This window comes from Protopterus annectens, chromosome 7.part1 (genome assembly GCF_019279795.1).
Source record: "Protopterus annectens isolate FY-2018-M chromosome 7.part1, PAN1.0, whole genome shotgun sequence".
NCBI classification, from domain to species: domain Eukaryota; kingdom Metazoa; phylum Chordata; order Ceratodontiformes; family Protopteridae; genus Protopterus; species Protopterus annectens.
The window spans coordinates 507181973-507206594 of NC_056740.1; the positions used below are offsets into that span (position 1 = coordinate 507181973).

The 24622-nt window shown below is 34.3% G+C and overlaps 1 protein-coding gene across 1 annotated transcript in view; it reads left to right on the forward strand.

The window, feature by feature from the left end:
* LOC122807607 overlaps positions 1 to 24622 on the forward strand; it is a 1864409-nt gene that overhangs the window by 207654 nt on the left and 1632133 nt on the right. The gene's annotated exons all lie outside the window — the stretch shown is intronic.

A 24622-nucleotide genomic window follows, 5' to 3' on the forward strand; every position in this document is an offset into this window, starting at 1 on the left:
ATGGTCTTTCTGACATTTTCTAGTAAGCTGTTCTGCTGAATTTGAAACTCCTATGCACTTTTGAAAAGATGTATGCATAACTTGTCTAAGCTTCCTGAACTCATTGTGTCTGTCTTTTAGAAGTTTACTACATTCCTTTGTAACAAAATGACTAGGGGTTCTATCAGTAACTGATTTGACTCACATGTGGTGACAGGACATAACTGTTCAATATCAGAATGTAATGGAAACACTTTACCCTTAGTTAATTCTTCAGATCTGTCTTTACAGTCTATTTTTTTTAGCAATATGATGCAATATTATTTTATGGCATAATACACAAAATGCAGTTTTTGTTGAAGCACACACTAAATATTTGTCATTTTTCACGTGGTTTTCTTTGAGATACCAGTCAAATATTGTAATACATTTGCATAATGCCTTACTATCAACCTGCCCTAATAAGGTTTTACATTTACTAATGTGCTGTGTATACCAACATAGCAATGTACTAAAGTTTGGTTTACTCCTGCATGAATTATAAATAATATCCATACTATCTAATATATAAACTGTCTATGAATAAACTATCTTAAGAATATACAAACTATGTATGAATGTACAAACTGTCTTAAGAATATACAAACTCTATTTAACATCATCCACACTAAATATGTGACACAGAAAAAAGTCTTACCAGTTAGCAAGAAAACAGGTGATCAAGCTGTTATTGCAGATGGCTAGAAATTTTTCAGAGTCACTTGAGAAGCTGGTGAAGCACAACAGGCAGCGGACTACTGTGCTACTGGACATTCACCTTTTCTTGGAGAATTTATGGCACTGCGAATTTCTTGAACTAGTCTCACTCCAGATTGTAGACGTCTAAAAAACTTTACTACTGCAAGCTGCATAAACTGGAATACTTCTGTTTAGGATTTACACATACGTACAAATGTTAGTTACTGCAATTTGACTGAAGTGACCCTCTGCAGGGCTTACCATCACTCCTCCTGTGTTTGAATGCAGATTGTAGGTTCAAATGCAGGCTAGCTTGCCATTGAAAAAATTATATGGAGCTAGTCACTCAGCTGCCTCGCCATTGAAAAAATATTTTGAGCTCTCTCTGCTTACTGCTTGCTGCTTCTTGCTGAGGGATGGATTTGAAGTGTTCTTAAGACACTCAGTCTTGCTGGCTGGATTCTGCTAAAGTTCAAAGTCTGGTTATATTTGCATTCACAGTCTGTTGCATATAGAAACTTGCAGAATATACACTGATGAGAGAATATACTTTGCAGCATCAACTTTAGAGAGCAGTAACAAATAACTTTTTATAATAAACCAAACGGAACCACGTTGCAGCTTAAAAGTACTGTTCCAACTTTACTTCTAATATAGTACAGATGATGTGAGAGATATAACATTTACCTTAGGACACATGAGTCCCTACCATACCTCTAACATAACTGGATTTATACAGCTCTTTATATACAGCTTTAGTCCTCTTGGTATCCTGTAGAAACAATACTAAGCTTCCTTGTTTAACAATGTCTTGTAAGAGACCAGCTTTTCTGACAGTGTAAATATCCTGTAACAGTGTCCTGTTGTTAATGCAAAAAAACATATTTTTGAGGAAGCATATCCTGTTTTCCATGCAGAAAAACATATTTTTGAGAAAACACATTGTCAGAGATCAGCTTTTCTGACAGTGTGAATATCTTGTATTTTATTTGGATCTTTGTATAAAAACATCTGTTCTTGTGCCATATCCTGTTTTCCATGCAGAAAAACATATTTTTGAGGAAACACATTGTCACAGTGTTATTGTCCATTCTTTAAAAGCAGATTTTACATTTTTGCTCTTGCATACATCCTGTTTTTAAGTCTGTAAGGGAAAAATGTCCATTCTTTAAAAGCAGATTTTGTATTTTTGCTCTTGCATACATCCTGTTTTTAAGTCTGTAAGGGAAAAATGTCCATTCAGCAGATTCCTTTTCCAAGCCATGGTCATTTGGTATGACTGCTGATCACATATTACTAAACTCTGTTTCTGTATTTAAGCAAGCTTTTTCTTTCAGCATATTTACAACATAATTAATTTCAGACTAATATTAATAAAATCTAACAATTCCCTCTGTTTTTAAACATACTCAAAACATTTTATATAGAAAACACATTAAGAAACAAACCTATAGTCTTCTTTTGATACAAGTCAAAATGCAATTTTACATAGTTAATACAATGATATTAAGTATTACTACAAAAACTGAATGTATTTAAAAGTTTTTCTTTTGCAGACCATTCTGTGAAAATATTTTATCAGTTATGAGCTGTGTCTGCTTTAATGTTATTTATTTATTTATTTTTTTAACTTGATCAATTTATTCTTTTGCAATCACAGAATTTAATTTATGACTTAGAACTGTTCCATTAACTCTTTGCAACTGTTGAATTAACTATAAGAGACAATAACTATGTGCTACTGCAAGCATTTATACACTGCTGAAAATATACAGTTTTAATGTCATTTTAACCATCACATTGTGTTCATGTCTCTGAACTGTTCATTAACATCTTGGTTGAATACTGAACTGGGCTTAGATAATAAATATTTGAAAGCAATTATTTTACTGGGGTAAAACCAGTGATATTACAACTTGACAAATTACTTTTGAACTTATTACAATGTATCCTGATCAGTATGTATTTACACAGACTGTTTGCTATTTATGCATTTCAATCTAGTAGGTACCCTGGACCCATTGTTTTCTTTAAATATGTTTTTTTTCACACATATTCATTACTAGATATTAATTTCATTTGTACTGAATTTTTCTGCATTTGTACATACAAAGACTATCATTTGTACTGAAATTTTCTACATTTGTACATACAAAGACTGTAAAGTACATTTAGTCTAATCTTACAAATTTAATAACATTAATATTAAGCAAAATCTTGGAAAATTTTTATGTCTCTTTAGAAATATCTAGTGGAATTGATACCATATCCATATGTCCTGTTATTTTAAACTACATACTCATCAATTAAAAATATTCATGCTTTTTTATACCAACATTGTTTTGCCAAAAACATATTAAAAATAGTGACCATTCTTGCTATTAAAAACATTTATGCATTTTGCATCTCTTTATTCTGTCTTGTATAGCTTTATCAATTTTAAGCCATCTCTTGTTTTTTAAACTATCTCTTGTATAGCTTTACAGTTTAACAGGTTGTAAATACAATTTAATACTAAACAATACAATAATAACCATTATGATAGCTATTAACAACTTGTAAAATATCTTATCCTGTCAGGTTTAATCCAGTTTACCAGTATTTCTAATACACTAATACCTGTTTTCCCCCCATAAAAGAGTATTGTCAAGAAGGAATGAGATATTTTTTTCCTGTAGCTTTATTTTAGACCCTTATTATTTATTTTTATGTAGCTTTATTTCAGACCCTTGTTGTTTATTTTTTCTGTAGCTTTATTTCAGACCCTTGTTGTTTATTTTTTCTGTAGCTTTATTTCAGACCCTTGTTGTTTCTTTTTTCTGTAGCTTTATTTCAGACCCTTGTTGTTGTTTATTTTTTCTGTAGCTTTATTTCAGATCCTTGTGCAGTACTGCTTATACAGTCAGTGTAAAACTGAGAAAGTGCCCTTCCCCCTTATACAGTCAGTGTAAAACTGAGAAAGTACCCCTCCCCCTGTAGTACTGCAGCACTGTTTACCTGCCCTATGCTGTGAGAATAGAATGTATGTCGCCCAACACTTTGGTTATACATTTATTTTATTAGGTTACTAAATAAAGCTTTCACTGTATATTACCTCTAGTAGGCATTTACACCCTCCTGCACAATTGATTTGAACTGTATATATACTATAGCCCATTTGCTGGCTGTACTTGATGCAACTGAGTATCTTTTTTTTTTTGTCCTTTTAACATTTACTTGTAAACAGATTATAAGTGACATCTATGCACAATTATGGCATTTTATTACAATTACCAAATAGTGTTGCCTGTAAACATTTTAACAATTATGTTTTAATAACAATGATGCTTTAGAAAAACTCAAGCTACTTATCTGGCAATCAGTCTTGTTGTTTATCTTATCTTTCCAGCATTTCTTGTAACTTTTCATTCAGTCTAGGAAGGTCTGAGCTTACATTTCATACTCTGTAAACTATAGTTAATTCTTTTGGCATTTTTCCTTTAATGTGATTGTGATTTGCATAACTATGCATTTATACAACATAAATAGACATAATTTTACAATTACCTTACATGGATTTCAGTATTTTTTTATTTATTTAACTATTTATCTGTCCTGCCATTAATTTTACAAAAACTGTTTGACAAATACCATCTGTGATTTTCTTTTTAAAATTCAGAACTTTAACTGTTTGGTGTTACTATATAATTATAAACAAATTGTAAAAAACAACCAACACATTTATATTTATATTATTTATATTTGCTGTTGTCTGCCTGTTATTCTTGTGTATTGTAACAGATGTACTCTAGATGAAAAGAGCACACATGCATGTCTGTCTTGTATATGTATATATTTATACAAGCATGTCATGTCTTGTGACTTTAAATTTTTACTCATCTATTTTTATTTAATTTTATACGCTAGAACAGTTTTGTTTACCTTTTGACTATGCTAATGAATGGCATTCATATGCTTTACTTTACTGTAGTACTGATAGATGTCTTGCTTTAACTGAATGAAAGTAAAACATTTAAGAATGATTTGTCCAGACATCAGATCCTACCATCCTACCATGTATGTTTAACCATTTTCAAAACATAAACATATTATAAAATATATTTCTTTTACACAGATTCGCTGTGTATGCAGGAAGTTTCCAGTCTTTGTCAGTTCAGCTAATTTATTTCCTTTATCCTGCTGTTGAATTTCCAGTAATGTTGCATGGTCTTTCTGACATTTTCTAGTAAGCTGTTCTGCTGAATTTGAAACTCCTATGCACTTTTGAAAAGATGTATGTATAACTTGTCTAAGCTTCCTGAACTCATTGTGTCTGTCTTTTAGAAGTTTACTACATTCCTTTGTAACAAAATGACTAGGGTTCTATCAGTAACTGATTTGACTCACATGTGGTGACAGGACATAACTGTTCAATATCAGAATGTAATGGAAACACTTTACCCTTAGTTAATTCTTCAGATCTGTCTTTACAGTCTATTTTTTAGCAATATGATGCAATATTATTTTATGGCATAATACACAAAATGCAGTTTTGTTGAAGCACACACTAAATATTTGTCATTTTTCACGTGGTTTTCTTTGAGATACCAGTCAAATATTGTAATACATTTGCATAATGCCTTACTATCAACCTGCCCTAATAAGGTTTTACATTTACTAATGTGCTGTGTATACCAACATAGCAATGTACTAAAGTTTGGTTTACTCCTGCATGAATTATAAATAATATCCATACTATCTAATATATAAACTGTCTATGAATAAACTATCTTAAGAATATACAAACTATGTATGAATGTACAAACTGTCTTAAGAATATACAAACTCTATTTAACATCATCCACACTAAATATGTGACACAGAAAAAAGTCTTACCAGTTAGCAAGAAAACAGGTGATCAAGCTGTTATTGCAGATGGCTAGAAATTTTTCAGAGTCACTTGAGAAGCTGGTGAAGCACAACAGGCAGCGGACTACTGTGCTACTGGACATTCACCTTTTCTTGGAGAATTTATGGCACTGCGAATTTCTTGAACTAGTCTCACTCCAGATTGTAGACGTCTAAAAAACTTTACTACTGCAAGCTGCATAAACTGGAATACTTCTGTTTAGGATTTACACATACGTACAAATGTTAGTTACTGCAATTTGACTGAAGTGACCCTCTGCAGGGCTTACCATCACTCCTCCTGTGTTTGAATGCAGATTGTAGGTTCAAATGCAGGCTAGCTTGCCATTGAAAAATTATATGGAGCTAGTCACTCAGCTGCCTCGCCATTGAAAAAATATTTTGAGCTCTCTCTGCTTACTGCTTGCTGCTTCTTGCTGAGGGATGGATTTGAAGTGTTCTTAAGACACTCAGTCTTGCTGGCTGGATTCTGCTAAAGTTCAAAGTCTGGTTATATTTGCATTCACAGTCTGTTGCATATAGAAACTTGCAGAATATACACTGATGAGAGAATATACTTTGCAGCATCAACTTTAGAGAGCAGTAACAAATAACTTTTTATAATAAACCAAACGGAACCACGTTGCAGCTTAAAAGTACTGTTCCAACTTTACTTCTAATATAGTACAGATGATGTGAGAGATATAACATTTACCTTAGGACACATGAGTCCCTACCATACCTCTAACATAACTGGATTTATACAGCTCTTTATATACAGCTTTAGTCCTCTTGGTATCCTGTAGAAACAATACTAAGCTTCCTTGTTTAACAATGTCTTGTAAGAGACCAGCTTTTCTGACAGTGTAAATATCCTGTAACAGTGTCCTGTTGTTAATGCAAAAAAACATATTTTTGAGGAAGCATATCCTGTTTTCCATGCAGAAAAACATATTTTTGAGAAAACACATTGTCAGAGATCAGCTTTTCTGACAGTGTGAACATCCTGTATTTTATTTGGATCTTTGTATAAAAACATCTGTTCTTGTGCCATATCCTGTTTTCCATGCAGAAAAACATATTTTTGAGGAAACACATTGTCACAGTGTTATTGTCCATTCTTTAAAAGCAGATTTTACATTTTTGCTCTTGCATACATCCTGTTTTTAAGTCTGTAAGGGAAAAATGTCCATTCTTTAAAAGCAGATTTTGTATTTTTGCTCTTGCATACATCCTGTTTTTAAGTCTGTAAGGGAAAAATGTCCATTCAGCAGATTCCTTTTCCAAGCCATGGTCATTTGGTATGACTGCTGATCACATATTACTAAACTCTGTTTCTGTATTTAAGCAAGCTTTTTCTTTCAGCATATTTACAACATAAGTAATTTCAGACTAATATTAATAAAATCTAACAATTCCCTCTGTTTTTAAACATACTCAAAACATTTTATATAGAAAACACATTAAGAAACAAACCTATAGTCTTCTTTTGATACAAGTCAAAATGCAATTTTACATAGTTAATACAATGATATTAAGTATTACTACAAAAACTGAATGTATTTAAAAGTTTTTCTTTTGCAGACCATTCTGTGAAAATATTTTATCAGTTATGAGCTGTGTCTGCTTTAATGTTATTTATTTATTTATTTTTTTAACTTGATCAATTTATTCTTTTGCAATCACAGAATTTAATTTATGACTTAGAACTGTTCCATTAACTCTTTGCAACTGTTGAATTAACTATAAGAGACAATAACTATGTGCTACTGCAAGCATTTATACACTGCTGAAAATATACAGTTTTAATGTCATTTTAACCATCACATTGTGTTCATGTCTCTGAACTGCTCATTAACATCTTGGTTGAATACTGAACTGGGCTTAGATAATAAATATTTGAAAGCAATTATTTTACTGGGGTAAAACCAGTGATATTACAACTTGACAAATTACTTTTGAACTTATTACAATGTATCCTGATCAGTATGTATTTACACAGACTGTTTGCTATTTATGCATTTCAATCTAGTAGGTACCCTGGACCCATTGTTTTCTTTAAATATGTTTTTTTCACACATATTCATTACTAGATATTAATTTCATTTGTACTGAATTTTTCTGCATTTGTACATACAAAGACTATCATTTGTACTGAAATTTTCTACATTTGTACATACAAAGACTGTAAAGTACATTTAGTCTAATCTTACAAATTTAATAACATTAATATTAAGCAAAATCTTGGAAAATTTTTATGTCTCTTTAGAAATATCTAGTGGAATTGATACCATATCCATATGTCCTGTTATTTTAAACTCCATACTCATCAATTAAAAATATTCATGCTTTTTTATACCAACATTGTTTTGCCAAAAACATATTAAAAATAGTGACCATTCTTGCTATTAAAAACATTTATGCATTTTGCATATCTTTATTCTGTCTTGTATAGCTTTATCAATTTTAAGCCATCTCTTGTTTTTTAAACTATCTCTTGTATAGCTTTACAGTTTAACAGGTTGTAAATACAATTTAATACTAAACAATACAATAATAACCATTATGATAGCTATTAACAACTTGTAAAATATCTTATCCTGTCAGGTTTAATCCAGTTTACCAGTATTTCTAATACACTAATACCTGTTTTCCCCCCATAAAAGAGTATTGTCAAGAAGGAATGAGATATTTTTTTTCCTGTAGCTTTATTTTAGACCCTTATTATTTATTTTTATGTAGCTTTATTTCAGACCCTTGTTGTTTATTTTTTCTGTAGCTTTATTTCAGACCCTTGTTGTTTATTTTTTCTGTAGCTTTATTTCAGACCCTTGTTGTTTCTTTTTTCTGTAGCTTTATTTCAGACCCTTGTTGTTGTTTATTTTTTCTGTAGCTTTATTTCAGATCCTTGTGCAGTACTGCTTATACAGTCAGTGTAAAACTGAGAAAGTGCCCTTCCCCCTTATACAGTCAGTGTAAAACTGAGAAAGTACCCCTCCCCCTGTAGTACTGCAGCACTGTTTACCTGCCCTATGCTGTGAGAATAGAATGTATGTCGCCCAACACTTTGGTTATACATTTATTTTATTAGGTTACTAAATAAAGCTTTCACTGTATATTACCTCTAGTAGGCATTTACACCCTCCTGCACAATTGATTTGAACTGTATATATACTATAGCCCATTTGCTGGCTGTACTTGATGCAACTGAGTATTTTTTTCTTTTTGTCCTTTTAACATTTACTTGTAAACAGATTATAAGTGACATCTATGCACAATTATGGCATTTTATTACAATTACCAAATAGTGTTGCCTGTAAACATTTTAACAATTATGTTTTAATAACAATGATGCTTTAGAAAAACTCAAGCTACTTATCTGGCAATCAGTCTTGTTGTTTATCTTATCTTTCCAGCATTTCTTGTAACTTTTCATTCAGTCTAGGAAGGTCTGAGCTTACATTTCATACTCTGTAAACTATAGTTAATTCTTTTGGCATTTTTCCTTTAATGTGATTGTGATTTGCATAACTATGCATTTATACAACATAAATAGACATAATTTTACAATTACCTTACATGGATTTCAGTATTTTTTTTTATTTATTTAACTATTTAACTGTCCTGCCATTAATTTTACAAAAACTGTTTGACAAATACCATCTGTGATTTTCTTTTTAAAATTCAGAACTTTAACTGTTTGGTGTTACTATATAATTATAAACAAATTGTAAAAAACAACCAACACATTTATATTTATATTATTTATATTTGCTGTTGTCTGCCTGTTATTCTTGTGTATTGTAACAGATGTACTCTAGATGAAAAGAGCACACATGCATGTCTGTCTTGTATATGTATATATTTATACAAGCATGTCATGTCTTGTGACTTTAAATTTTTACTCATCTATTTTTATTTAATTTTATACACTAGAACAGTTTTGTTTACCTTTTGACTATGCTAATGAATGGCATTCATATGCTTTACTTTACTGTAGTACTGATAGATGTCTTGCTTTAACTGAATGAAAGTAAAACATTTAAGAATGATTTGTCCAGACATCAGATCCTACCATCCTACCATGTATGTTTAACCATTTTCAAAACATAAACATATTATAAAATATATTTCTTTTACACAGATTCGCTGTGTATGCAGGAAGTTTCCAGTCTTTGTCAGTTCAGCTAATTTATTTCCTTTATCCTGCTGTTGAATTTCCAGTAATGTTGCATGGTCTTTCTGACATTTTCTAGTAAGCTGTTCTGCTGAATTTGAAACTCCTATGCACTTTTGAAAAGATGTATGTATAACTTGTCTAAGCTTCCTGAACTCATTGTGTCTGTCTTTTAGAAGTTTACTACATTCCTTTGTAACAAAATGACTAGGGGTTCTATCAGTAACTGATTTGACTCACATGTGGTGACAGGACATAACTGTTCAATATCAGAATGTAATGGAAACACTTTACCCTTAGTTAATTCTTCAGATCTGTCTTTACAGTCTATTTTTTTTAGCAATATGATGCAATATTATTTTATGGCATAATACACAAAATGCAGTTTTTGTTGAAGCACACACTAAATATTTGTCATTTTTCACGTGGTTTTCTTTGAGATACCAGTCAAATATTGTAATACATTTGCATAATGCCTTACTATCAACCTGCCCTAATAAGGTTTTACATTTACTAATGTGCTGTGTATACCAACATAGCAATGTACTAAAGTTTGGTTTACTCCTGCATGAATTATAAATAATATCCATACTATCTAATATATAAACTGTCTATGAATAAACTATCTTAAGAATATACAAACTGTGTATGAATGTACAAACTGTCTTAAGAATATACAAACTCTATTTAACATCATCCACACTAAATATGTGACACAGAAAAAAGTCTTACCAGTTAGCAAGAAAACAGGTGATCAAGCTGTTATTGCAGATGGCTAGAAATTTTTCAGAGTCACTTGAGAAGCTGGTGAAGCACAACAGGCAGCGGACTACTGTGCTACTGGACATTCACCTTTTCTTGGAGAATTTATGGCACTGCGAATTTCTTGAACTAGTCTCACTCCAGATTGTAGACGTCTAAAAAACTTTACTACTGCAAGCTGCATAAACTGGAATACTTCTGTTTAGGATTTACACATACGTACAAATGTTAGTTACTGCAATTTGACTGAAGTGACCCTCTGCAGGGCTTACCATCACTCCTCCTGTGTTTGAATGCAGATTGTAGGTTCAAATGCAGGCTAGCTTGCCATTGAAAAAATTATATGGAGCTAGTCACTCAGCTGCCTCGCCATTGAAAAAATATTTTGAGCTCTCTCTGCTTACTGCTTGCTGCTTCTTGCTGAGGGATGGATTTGAAGTGTTCTTAAGACACTCAGTCTTGCTGGCTGGATTCTGCTAAAGTTCAAAGTCTGGTTATATTTGCATTCACAGTCTGTTGCATATAGAAACTTGCAGAATATACACTGATGAGAGAATATACTTTGCAGCATCAACTTTAGAGAGCAGTAACAAATAACTTTTTATAATAAACCAAACGGAACCACGTTGCAGCTTAAAAGTACTGTTCCAACTTTACTTCTAATATAGTACAGATGATGTGAGAGATATAACATTTACCTTAGGACACATGAGTCCCTACCATACCTCTAACATAACTGGATTTATACAGCTCTTTATATACAGCTTTAGTCCTCTTGGTATCCTGTAGAAACAATACTAAGCTTCCTTGTTTAACAATGTCTTGTAAGAGACCAGCTTTTCTGACAGTGTAAATATCCTGTAACAGTGTCCTGTTGTTAATGCAAAAAAACATATTTTTGAGGAAGCATATCCTGTTTTCCATGCAGAAAAACATATTTTTGAGAAAACACATTGTCAGAGATCAGCTTTTCTGACAGTGTGAACATCCTGTATTTTATTTGGATCTTTGTATAAAAACATCTGTTCTTGTGCCATATCCTGTTTTCCATGCAGAAAAACATATTTTTGAGGAAACACATTGTCACAGTGTTATTGTCCATTCTTTAAAAGCAGATTTTACATTTTTGCTCTTGCATACATCCTGTTTTTAAGTCTGTAAGGGAAAAATGTCCATTCTTTAAAAGCAGATTTTGTATTTTTGCTCTTGCATACATCCTGTTTTTAAGTATGTAAGGGAAAAATGTCCATTCAGCATATTCCTTTTACAAGCCATGGTCATTTAGTATGACTGCTGATCACATATTACTAAACTCTGTTTCTGCATTTAAGCAAGCTTTTTCTTTCAGCATATTTACAACATAATTAATTTCAGACTAATATTAATAAAATCTAACAAATATGTACTGTTGCTTTTTTCAGTTATTTGACATCCCCATTCTAAAGTATGCAGACAAGCAGTGCTAAATCAGTTCACCTCAGTTAATGCATTTTGCAGGACATACACATTTCTGTTTTTCAGGTACAACTGAAATGACACACACCAGTGTTTGGATCACCCTTATTAGTTTTGAAATACATATCTGCATACAACTCAGATATCCACAATTACTATTCCTGCATGATCTGCCCAGGGGGATGCTTTTCATTTCTAAGTGTTACGGTAGCTTTGACATGGCACTTTCTTGGCAGGTTCACTCAGACATGCTAATACATATTCCACTGATCTTCTCCTGCATATTGTACCTTGTTTGCTACTGACATCTGTATTACAATGCAGCTGGAAATACTCCATTGTAATGCTGGCAGCCTGACACAGGCATTTATTCCTGACTTTTACAACACAATTATATATACAGACAGTACTACCATTACTATATTTTTGATTTATTACTGCTAATATTAGGAGGTATTCTGTACTCACCATAATGCCAATGCAGCCAGGCTAGTCGCTGGGCATGATCCTCGACATTCTGGGACCTCTCAGCTGCAGTTGTATGGGGAGAGATGATACATTAATCACACCTGAAGAGTCTGAAGTTGAACTTTTTCCATACTTAGAGTTACATAAGACTGCATACTTACAGACACATGGGACATCCTGCACTCGGGCTTCTTGGATCCACTGGTCCAAGAGTGCACCCCTCATCCTCTTCAGGTTGTTGTGGTTGTGACGTACCTGCTCACCAGTCTAGGGTATGCCAGTGGCACTGGTGAGATCATGTGCAAGCCCAGGCCTCTGCTTTGTACTGGGAGCCCTGGTACTGGCCCTGCAACAGCCTGGCATCATGTTTTTTCACTAGGAGCCCAACCATAACCCTAGACTCCTGAATGCCCCAACGTTGCATTCAGAAGTGAACATCTTCACCCACACCTGACATTTTGGTCCTGCTGTGATCAATCCCAAATGGTTATGGCTGTATTTCTGCCTGTGTGGTTTAAATAGGGCAGTTTTCCCACACTTTTCTTGATTGGCCTGTTTTAATATGCTGAACTATGCTTAGCTCCACACAAATCAGCAAACAATGTTTACACCAGATAAGCACAGATGAAAGCAGGTAAGCAATTCTTACATTAGCAAAGCATTGCTTAAAATTAATTTTTTTTCAGTAAATTTATAAATTATTTTTTACATTTACATTTTACATATTCCCACCCCTACTGTGCTATATGTGACCCATATGATTGACATCTATCATTCAAATTCCTTTAAAGTTTATTAAATGAATTGGCCGAGGGGGGATTTGAACTGAGCATGCTCTAAATGCTAAACCATGGCAGTGCCACTAGACTACAGCAGCTTGATGACATTTTCTATCATAGTAGCACTTGTCTATCCTTTTCAGGATTTCAGCCAGATTAAGCATAGCAATGCAGTGTTTCAAACAAGCTGTGCACTGCTTAAATTTCAGTTTTATTTAATGAAAAAAATTATTTTTTTGGTATTTTTATTACTTTACTCTTGCCCTACTGCATCAATGCATGTAGGGCAAGAGTGCATACATTTGGGGTGTGCACTTGAAGGCTGCTGCCTTCTAGGTGTGTTTGTGTTTTTTTCTTTTTATTTCAGTGTTCACAGACACTGAAATGTTAGCTGTGTACATTTCAGTGTCTGCGGACACTGGTTTAGTATATAATGTTAGAGCCAGGCTCTAATATTATGTACAGTGACACTCGTCTGTGTCACAAAGTGCCGTATGGCACTTTCTGAGTGAAGGGGGCATGTTACATGTGCCGGCACTGCTAAAACATGCCCCCTGCACTCATTCATGCTTCGTGTCCATTTAGATTAAACAGAAGCGCGCCTTCATGCATATGCAAGATGCGCTGCTATTCTAAATAGACACGAACCACTCCGTGCAAGAATATTCTTATTCTTGCACAGAGCTTCGTGAATCCCAGGGAATATCTTGCATATATTTTATGCAGTATGTATAGTTTGGAGTTATTATTCATTTTAGAATTTGATGTTTTGTTATAAGTAGATATAGTTATTTATGTATGAGTGCATTTTTATCATAAACTGTGAATGATATATATTTTTTGCAAGTCAATTGAGTGTTTTCCTGTTTTGAATGTTATGACATTCAACATAATGACTTTGGCATTCAGTAGTCTTCCGTTTCTAGTTTTAGCATTGTTAATTTGATGGGGTTCATAGAATGATGATGTAGTAATTAAACTGGGTATTCTATAAGTTGTCTTTAATGACTACCCTTTATATTAGTAGTAGTTGATTAAAGTGATTTTATTAATGTCTGAGGAAGCATTCGGACCAGAAGGTGAAAGCGCTTGCTTTTACTAATAAAGCAGTTATTTTTAAGCCGCTCACTCATGTGGAGGAATTTTATTAACTTTGTTCCTGTTGGATTATACACTTATTTCTCTGACTCGAGGCCCAGTTGGTGTGATTTGCTGTGGAGAGAGGAAAAGGCAAAAGTAAAATCTGAATTTAAAAAAACTTTGAGGTAGAGCAAACAGTGATGGGATTAAGGAAAATAAGAATTTTTGTTGAAATATGGAGAGAAAATAAGACTATGTGGAACTGATACCAAAGGATAGAATGAACTTATAGTTTTGTGTCTGAATAAGGGAAATGAGTAGGGAAAAGGAAAGATAAGTATCCAAGGAACAGATTGGCAAAGTTGTATGAGTTTATTCACACCTCATTTAACAGAAAACAGAAAATGATCTGAAGAGCAGTCGGTGGAGAGGAAAAGACTAGTTATGAAACAACTACAGGCTGGATATCACCAAAGACATATTTTTAAGGTGTTGAAAGCTAGGAAGGCTTCTGATTCATAGACAAATGGCTACTCAGTCATGTTTGTGAAAGAGCAATCCAAACTTGGAGAAAAGATCTAAGCAACACTTTAAACTAATGCAACAGGAAGCAACACATACTACAATCAATGACTACACATACTACAATCAATGACTACACTAAAGACACGGTATTGTCTGAGGTAGATGATTTGAATGGAGCAGGAAACTATGGCCCATGAATGTTCATCTGTGTAATAGAAATAGATGCCAGTGTATAAGTCAAAATACTGGCATATGATTTATAGGCAGTACTGCCAGATAACTTGCATGAAAGTCAAGTGTGTTTTAAAGTAGGTAGGCAATCCACAGACATCTGATGGTTCCCTCTACCATTTCATGTCAGGGTGAACAAAGGGGAACTCGGGAGATCAAAGGCTGCATTATATTAGATCAGAAAGTTACCTGACTTAGAACAGCCATTTATAGTCCATAACATGGAAAGCTAGCATTTAAGGGCAGCATTTTTGATGCAATGCAGTTATAGTACAGTCAGCATAGCTGCATTACAGACCATGATTCCCTGGTTTGGTTTCTGGCAGTGTTGGCTTTTGTATAGCCTTACTGTGTCAGTGTGAGTTTTCTCTAGGATCTACAGTTTCTTTCCGCATTCATCTTGCATGCTGATTGGTGAATTTCTGAGAGAGAGAGAGAGAGAGAGATATATATATATATATATATATATATATATATATATATATATAGTGTGTGTGTGTGTGTGTGTATGTCTGCACATGCAGTAGATGTATGATTGTATCCTGCTCTGCGCAAACATCCCATTATCCACTGCTTCTAACTCCACAACATCCTTCATATAGAATGGTTAATTAATGACATCTCAGCAAAAGTGGTATAAATGCAAACAGACATAAATTAAGGATTCCATCTGTACATGAGTCTTTACTGACCAGAAACAGTAGTCGAAAATCTGAGAAAGGTCCTGAGTGCCCTTACTTTCAGCATGACAAGTCATAACTGTTTGTTGTTTTCAGAAATACTTCTGTATATTTTCACTGAATAATGCATTAGCAACTGTTTCAGCATGAAGTTGTGTACTGTACAATGGGTATCAACGAGAATGACTGAAATGTCTACATTAAGATAAATTATGAACTTATGCAGAATATAATATTGGCTTGATTTATGTAAGTGAATTTTGACACTAGAAACAGTGATGACAGACTAAAGTGCTACACTAAATGATTAGTTTCTTGTGTTGTATTTGCACACAAGGACTTATATTTAGTAGGCTGATGAAGTGAAGAACAACTCTGGCATGATAGGGGCACAAGATGACTGTCATGCTCAATTACGAAAAAGACTGTGTGCAAAATTCATTGTTATTCTACACAGTCTTTATATTTTCAAAGATTTTTCATTTGTCAATAAATGAGCAGATTTATTTATTCATTTAGCAGTAAAGTCAGAACAAACCTCTGAACCGATAGAGGAACCAATGTAGCAAATAGCAAAATAGTAAAGAAAAAGGAAAAACTGGTTCCAACACAGCACTCTTTAATAGCAACACAACTAGGTAAGCACTTTCACGGATTACATCCGCTTCCTCAGACCAAAATATTAAAACTCAAGTCACATCTTTAAACATTCTAGCAGCCAATGAGGCACACTAATCACTGAACCAATTTAACACATTCATTGTCTTGTCTAAACAGTGAAGAACCTAATATCAGTCTGTAAATCAGCAACACTATAAAACATACATTGCAGCTCAAAAATTGCTAAGTATATAATTAAAACTGACTCTGGTCTATCACATAAACATAAATATAAATTCTAAAATGTATCAGCATTTGAATATACTATAATATATATACATATATATATATATATATATATATATATATATATATATACACATATAAATATATATATATATATATATATATATATATATATATATATATATTTATATATATATATATATATATATATATATATATATATATATATATATATATATACGTATACACATATAATAAAATCTGTATAAATATGTATATAAAACTGGTCAATCTTGTGGACATATAAAATAAAAACCATAGCAAAAATATATATATATGAAACCAAGGACATAAGCCTGGTACTACTTGATCAATGTTTTAGTGCTCTAGCTTTTAAAAAGGGCTTCAGAGACACCTTACTATTGAGAACTGTGGTTTGTCAGCTTGATTTGGATGCCACTAACTTTTGCTAGCAATGTGTGCATGGCATGTGATGTTATTAAGAACAATTGGGATATTCTCTTGACTGATCCTGGACTCAGAGGTGTTATAGGTCGCCAACCCAGTTTTACTTTCAGGAATAACAAATCTCTTAAGAACCAGTAATGTTACAAATCCAAGGGTAGACAGAATGCTGTACAATCTGATAGAATGGGTACGTACCCATGCAGGAGATGTATGGCTTGTGTGAGTATATATATTGGAGGAGCACTTTTGTATAGGTTCATAGGTTCATAGGTTGGTACTAGGCTATCAGCCCTAGGGCCTATACAAGCCTAGCCATAACAATTCCCTGGCTATTTCTTCCCACATTATTTACTTTCCTGGACCCCTGTCTAGCAGGGCGACTGACGTGATCCCTGGGGTGAATTTCCTTTCTTCCATCCAATTGTCAAGGTTCCTCTTGAAGAGGTCCAAAGAGGCACTCTGCTTGACATGTATCAGCAATCTATTCCAGAGTCTGGGGAGTCTCTGGGGAGTCTCCACAATTAGGCTTTGAGATTAGCACCACTTTATATGCTGATTGCCATACCAAGCACATTGTATATTTTTGTTTCTGTACTATCTGTTGTTCATTCTATATAGGCAAAACAAATAGAGCCTTCAAGGAGAGAATTTTAGAACACCTAAGAGACATTAGGAATGCTAAGGAAACAAGTGTGTTGGCCATGCATGTTGCGAAAGGAGGCACTGCACATGAGTTTAAATTTTTTGTTCTAGAAGTCATACACGATAGTACTAGAGGTGGTGACATCAATAATAAGACAGAATCAGTGGAAAAGAAGTGGATTATACATTATCAAGATGACAAACCACCAGGTCTCAATAGTAAGGTGTCTCTGAAACCCTTTTTAAAAGCTAGAGCACTGACACATTGACCAAGTAGTACCAGGCTTATGTCCTTGGTTTTTATATATATATTTTTGCTATGTTTTTTATTTTATATGTCCACAAGATTGACCAGTTTTATATACATATTTATACAGATTATATATATATATATATATATATATATATATATATATATATATATATATATATATATATATATTATATATATTTTAGTATATTTAAATGCTGATACATTTTAGAATTTATATTTATGTTTATGTGGTAGACCAGAGTCAGTTTTAATTATGTACTTAGCAATTTTTAAGCTGCAATGTATGTTTTATAGTGTTGCTGATTTACAGACTGATATTAGGTTCTTCACTGTTTAGACAAGGCAATGAATGCGTTAAATTGGTTCAGTGATTAGTGTGCCTCATTGGCTGCTAGAATGTTTAAAGATGTGACTTGAGTTTTAATATTTTGGTCTGAGGAAGCGGATGTAATCTGTGAAAGCGCTTACCTAGTTGTGTTGCTATTAAAGAGTGCTGTGTTGGAACCAGTTTGCTTTTTTCTTCAATATTTATTTATTTATTTAGTTATTATTTTACATTTGTTTACCAAGAAAGTAAGTCTGGACAAACATCCCTTTTCAGCAGATTCCCAGAGAGAAATGCTCCACAACTAATTTTAAGAGACTAGTAATTCAAGGAACAGTGCTAATCAACATTTTGTATTCATGCATCACAGTATATTAATAACATTCAATATTCAGCATTAAGCTACATGTGACATAGTTTCAACAGATATAAATTCCTACATTTTAGTAGCTGAACTTAGATAGATGTCCTAGAGGGTCCTAGTATTAGCCTGGACTTTCTTAGTTGCAGAGCTATGAGTTCAGTAAATGTAGTTTTAAGTGTTTCTTAAATTCATGTATGGAAGGTATAACAGTAATGAGGGGAGGGGAGTTTATTCCATTGTTTGGCAATAGTATTAGAGTAGAGGGATGACCCAGCAGCATCGTTGTGTTTAGTTACTTTGAGAAGAGGTTTGTTTGTGGAGTGGAAATTTCTGGTACAGGAATATAAACTTAGTTCTTGTTTAGAAGGGTTTTTTTGGATGGTGTAGAATTTTATGGGTCAGGGTAAGCTGATTGTATAGAAGTAGGTTCGGAAGTTCAAGCCAATTGAGTTGTTTGAGATCTAGACAGTGGTGAGATCTGTAGGGATTGTTAGTGCCAAATTTGGCAATTTTGTTATAACAGGCACCAAGTTTGGATAGGTCAGATTTTCTAAGGTTGGTGATGATTGGAGAATCCTATAGTAGTGTAGAGATGAGATGAGTGCATTCAGTGGTGGCCCTAGCAGTGTTTGTTAAGAACTGCTTATTTCTTATAGAGTACCTAGTTTTTTCTGTACTTTGTTTATGGTGAGGGAGATATGGATGTCAAATTTCATGTTATGGTCAATTATAACCCCTAGAAGCTTTGTGTGGGTATCAAGAGATATGATAGTTTTGATAATTGATAAGATGTTAAATAATAGGTCAGGCTTAGTTTGTTGAGTTGGTTGGAAAATGATATGTTTTGTTTTGCTAGGGTTGAGTATTAGCTGGTGGTCACTGAGCCAGGATTCAACAGAGAGAAAGGAAGCTTGTGTTTACTGGCGTAGTTCTTAGGGAGAAGAGGGGGCACAGACCAATTTGGAGTCGTCCGCATATTGGATGACTGAGGAGTGGAGGGCAGAGGTGTAAAGGCTATTTGTGAGTATAGTACATAACAAAGGTCCAAGAATGGAGCCTTGTGGAACTCTTTTTATAACAGGGAGCAGAGGGGATAGCTCTTGGTGTCATTAAACTACCTGCTGTCTCCCTGTTTGGTAACTATGAAACCAATAGTAGACTGGCTAAGATTTAATTCTGCCAGGGCTTTAATTAGCTTGTTATGATTAACCATATCAAAAGCCTTGGAAAGGTCTAGGAAGAGAGCTGAGATGTATTTGGCATAATTTCTATGCCCATTAACTGAGTGAAAGACATGAGAGCAGTGCTTGTGTTGTGGTGAGGCCTGAACCCATGTTGGGTGTTAGTGATCAGTTGATGTGTCGTGAAGTGTTGCATTATTTCAATGTGAATACACCTTTCACGTAATTTTGAGAGGGGGGGACAGTATGGCTATGGGGCGATAGTTTGTTAGTTCTTTTGAGTCTCCCCCTTTATGGAGGGGAATAATATAAGAGACCTTCCAGAGGTCAGGGACTAGATTTTCAGAAATGGAATGGTTAATTAGGATAGTTACTGGATATAATGTTGCTTCGGCTGCTATTTTCGGAAATTCTGCTGGAAGTTCATCTGCAGCCAGTGCAGTTGGTTTTAGCTTTTTGAATATTTTTTTTTAAATCAGGGAAACAGTGACTTGTTGAAAGGTAAAGCTGTTTTCTTTAATTAGGAGATCTTATTTGTCATTTGGGTCTGGGGGTGTTGAGATTTTGCTAGTGCAAGTATAGATTCTGTAAAGAATTTGTTAAATTGCGTGGCTATATTAGTTGAACTGTTAGTAGTTGGGGTTGGGGTCTTAGATTTTTCTGGCTGACGAACATTATTCATAGCTGTTCAAAACTGTCTGGGATTATGTTGATGTTTACTTTGTATACTATGGTAATAGTTTATTTTGTAGACAAACCAACACAGAGACTGGAGAAGCTGCAACACTTTATTCGCACGGGGCCGCATAACTAGTTAGCATGGCGGAGTCTCGTTCGTTATCGGAATTAACCAGACAAATCGCTCCACCAACTAAGAACGGCCATGCACCACCACCCACAGAATCGAGAAAGAGCTATCAATCTGTCAATCCTTTCCGTGTCCGGGCCGGGTGAGGTTTCCCGTGTTGTAGTGTTGCAGCTTCTCCAGTCTCTGTGTTGGTTTGTCTACATTCGTTCATTGTTTGGCTGTTTGGTTGGTAATAGTTTATTTTGTCTGTTATGATCACTTATAATGATTCAGTAGCATATCATAATAATTATTATGATGAAAATGACCTACAATGTCAGGATTTGTTTGCTGCCACCTATTTATATTGGATGACTGAGCATATAATTCTACAAGCTTACATTAATAAAGATGTGAGTGGATACTTGCCTTAGCACCTTACAATAAATGAATACTGCTGCCTCAAGTAATAGCCAGTACTTGCCATACACAAATAATCTAAAATCAGAATTATAACCACCAGTTCCTGGGGATTTTCTGCACTTCAGACTGTGTCCAGTGCCTTCTAGTGTTATCCTAGCAAAAGTAACTGAAACTATAAATCAACACACACACAAAAGCACATACACACACAAATACATGTTTTTCATTGGCAAGACATTCTTTCCTGTCTTTGCAGTAATACTGCTACCAACCAAAGCATATGACAAACCAATAATGTAATTTATGCTTACCTTTAAAAATGAATTGTTAAATAATGATATATTGCCAGTTGTAAGTCTTTGATAATCTGATGCCAACAAGTTATTAGCACACCACTCCTTTACACATGTTCGTAAGCTAGTAATAAATAGCAGCAACAAACATTTAAAACTTAAAATGCAACTCTTTATTTTAAAGTGACTTATACAATGCACTCCATAAATAAAATCAACAAACATTTGTAAACTTGCACATATAAAATAAAGAAAATGTCTCTAAACAGACACATGGCATAAAGAATAATCTTAATTAACAGCTTATCTGAACCTGTGATTGTAGCTAAAGATATAAATGTAATCTGCCTATTTCCCTTACCCCTATTTTATAAGTCCAAATCTTAGTTGCACAATTCCTTGAGTCTATTGATTCAGTTTGAACTTTGTACCAGGAATGCAGTCCATATGTACACACTACAAGTCCATGGCAATAGCTGAATTGGCAGTGCTTTCTCTATGCCTAAAGTCTAAAGATCCCTTTTTGAAGAAACAAATAATTTCTTTAGGTTCTTTTCAGTGTGTGTGTGTGTGTGTGTGTGTGTGTGCATGCACGCACGCACGTGTGTTTGTGAGGTAGGGCAGTAATCACTCTTCTGTATTGGTGAGTACCAGGTCCAGTATGTTTGAACCTCTGTTGGGTGTGCACACTATCTGGTCAAGGGCATTTTTTTTTTTATTTATTTTTTTATATTTGGTTACCGGGATGGTCCGACTGGACATGGGTCCTTTTTCAGTGGAGGCCCAAGGAGAAAAGCTCCACATTAACATTTGCAGAAACAATAATCAACGACTGACACATTATAGTGTAACATAACAGTACACTCTTGACTTGAAGTGATTCCTTGGCATACAAAGTACATTATACAGCAATCACCTGGTTTGAATTGTGTTCATAAAGTCCAGGAATCACTATGCCTGTGAGTATGAGGCAGTGTATGTTTCCTAGTCTATAGATGGACAGTCTCATGAATAGGGTATTTGTTTAATGGTGAGGGTCTCCGGTAGGTCTAGGTATGAGTCATGGGATTTAAGAGACACAGAGAGTGACCAATAGCTTGCTAGGATATGGCATGGGAGTTGGTTTATAGTGATTTACATGTGGATAACTTCCAGGGCATTATCCTATTTAACCAACATAGAGTCATCGTTGTTGCTAATATATATTGAGTCTCCTCCACATTTTCTCCCTGTCTGTGCAGTTGATGTTCTTAGATGTGTGGAATGCACTGAAACTTTGCACTACTGGAATACTTTCTCTGGATTTAAACCATGTCCCAATCGAAATAGCATTATGCCAATAATAAAATGGAATGCTGTATAAATCCAAATACAAAGTCACCCTTTTTATTCATATATCCACAAACTGTGCCTTAACAGCATTAAAGGATGCTTTTAGTTACCTTGCTTCAGTCTTATAGAAGCAGCTTTCCTTTTCAGTTTTGGCAAGTAAGTCAGAGTCCTTTTTTAAAAGATCAAAAGGTACCATTTATTTAGTACAGTATGTTGCAGTCGTGAAAGGGGTGACTTCTCCTTCTTTGTAATTTACCATTTTCATTTCTTAACTAAAGGCTTAATATGTTTTTTAAGTGTTTCAATTTGCATGGCTAATTTGTATATTTCTGATCATATATTCAGTTATGTGTTGTAAATTATATGTAAGTGCAGCATGTCTAGGTTTAAGCAATCGCTTGCCTATAAATAAATAATTGAAAAAAAATTAACCAAATAGCCACCAGATTGTATGTAGAGACTAGTCAGTTTTGAGCAGTACATTGGGATGAGATAATACTTTGTTAGGTATATTTCCTGTTATCTAGTGTTTTTTTCTTTCAGTCTGAATCAACAGTAGCTGTTCAATGCATGATTAATTATCATATATTTGTGCCATGGCTATAGGGTGATAAAGAAAACAACAATTAATTCAAGACTGATACTGATGCAAAATGTTAAAGCAGGGCAACTTGCCCTGCATCCATCTGCTGAGTTGTGCTACTGTGTCATTTTGCAATTCTAAGTTATCCAAATTCCTAAAAGGACAGCATCTCATTACCCATAAATTTATAGGCTTGCGACATACTTGACTGAGTAGCTGCAACAGCTACTTAGTGGATACCTACAACCACAACCTTTGGTACTATTTAATGTACTTACTAAGAAGACCACACACAGGTTCTGACACCCCTCTCCAAATACACACACATATGTATGCATCCTCCTATTCACATATAAACACATGCACCTGCATACACTCACATACACAAGCACACACCTACCCATACACCCACATCCAACCAACTGCATATAAACACACTTACATACAGCCACACAGGCATACACACAGTTATGCCTCCATTCACACATGCAATGTCTCACAGACATTGGCATACTTGACAATGTGCAGACCTCTATCACTGCAGTGCAATGATGGAACATGTCAAGAGTGCCATGTGCGCACAGCTGGATCCCTTCACTGCCCAGCACGTCCATAACATGGATATCTATAAATCAGATGCTATACAAGTTTGTATCAGAGCAACACACAGAGAAACTAAAACCCATAGACCTCAGCCATTGATTACATTATTTACAAGTGGAGCACAAACCTCACTACCTAAAAGTGCACAGTGATCCTAAAAACAGCACAGTGTTTCCTATAGGCAAGGGGGGGGCTATAAATCATAATAATCTTCCAAAGAACATAAAACAACTTGTACTCCTCTTGCATATGTTGCTGATTGTGAATACAGCCCCAAGATTCATAATTTATCTTATTTGGCTTGATTGTTAACCCATGGAATGGAATCTCCATGGTATCAAGTCACAGCTCCTCAGATGTACAAATACTATGCTGTGAAATCACAGTTGAACTAGTTAATTTTTCAACCATGCAGAATGCTTTGTTTTTTTCCTCAAACTTCTATAACTATGTATTTAGCACTGCAATTAAGTCTTCTCTATAGGATTGCATGAAGGGCTTACCCACTATGTCAAATGCTTTCTTATTGATGTTACTCTGGTATCTCATTAGATGAATTTGACTACTTTACTGTATGAGGGATATGCATTTATAGCTCCTGTTAGAGCCATTATATTTCTGATCGTGGTCTTCCCTTTTCTAATCTATGCAGCATTGTCTGTTTGCCCGAGTCTAGATGTATTTGATGATGCAAGCAATAGTCACTCTCATTACATCTAAGCCACTCTACCTTGAATGGG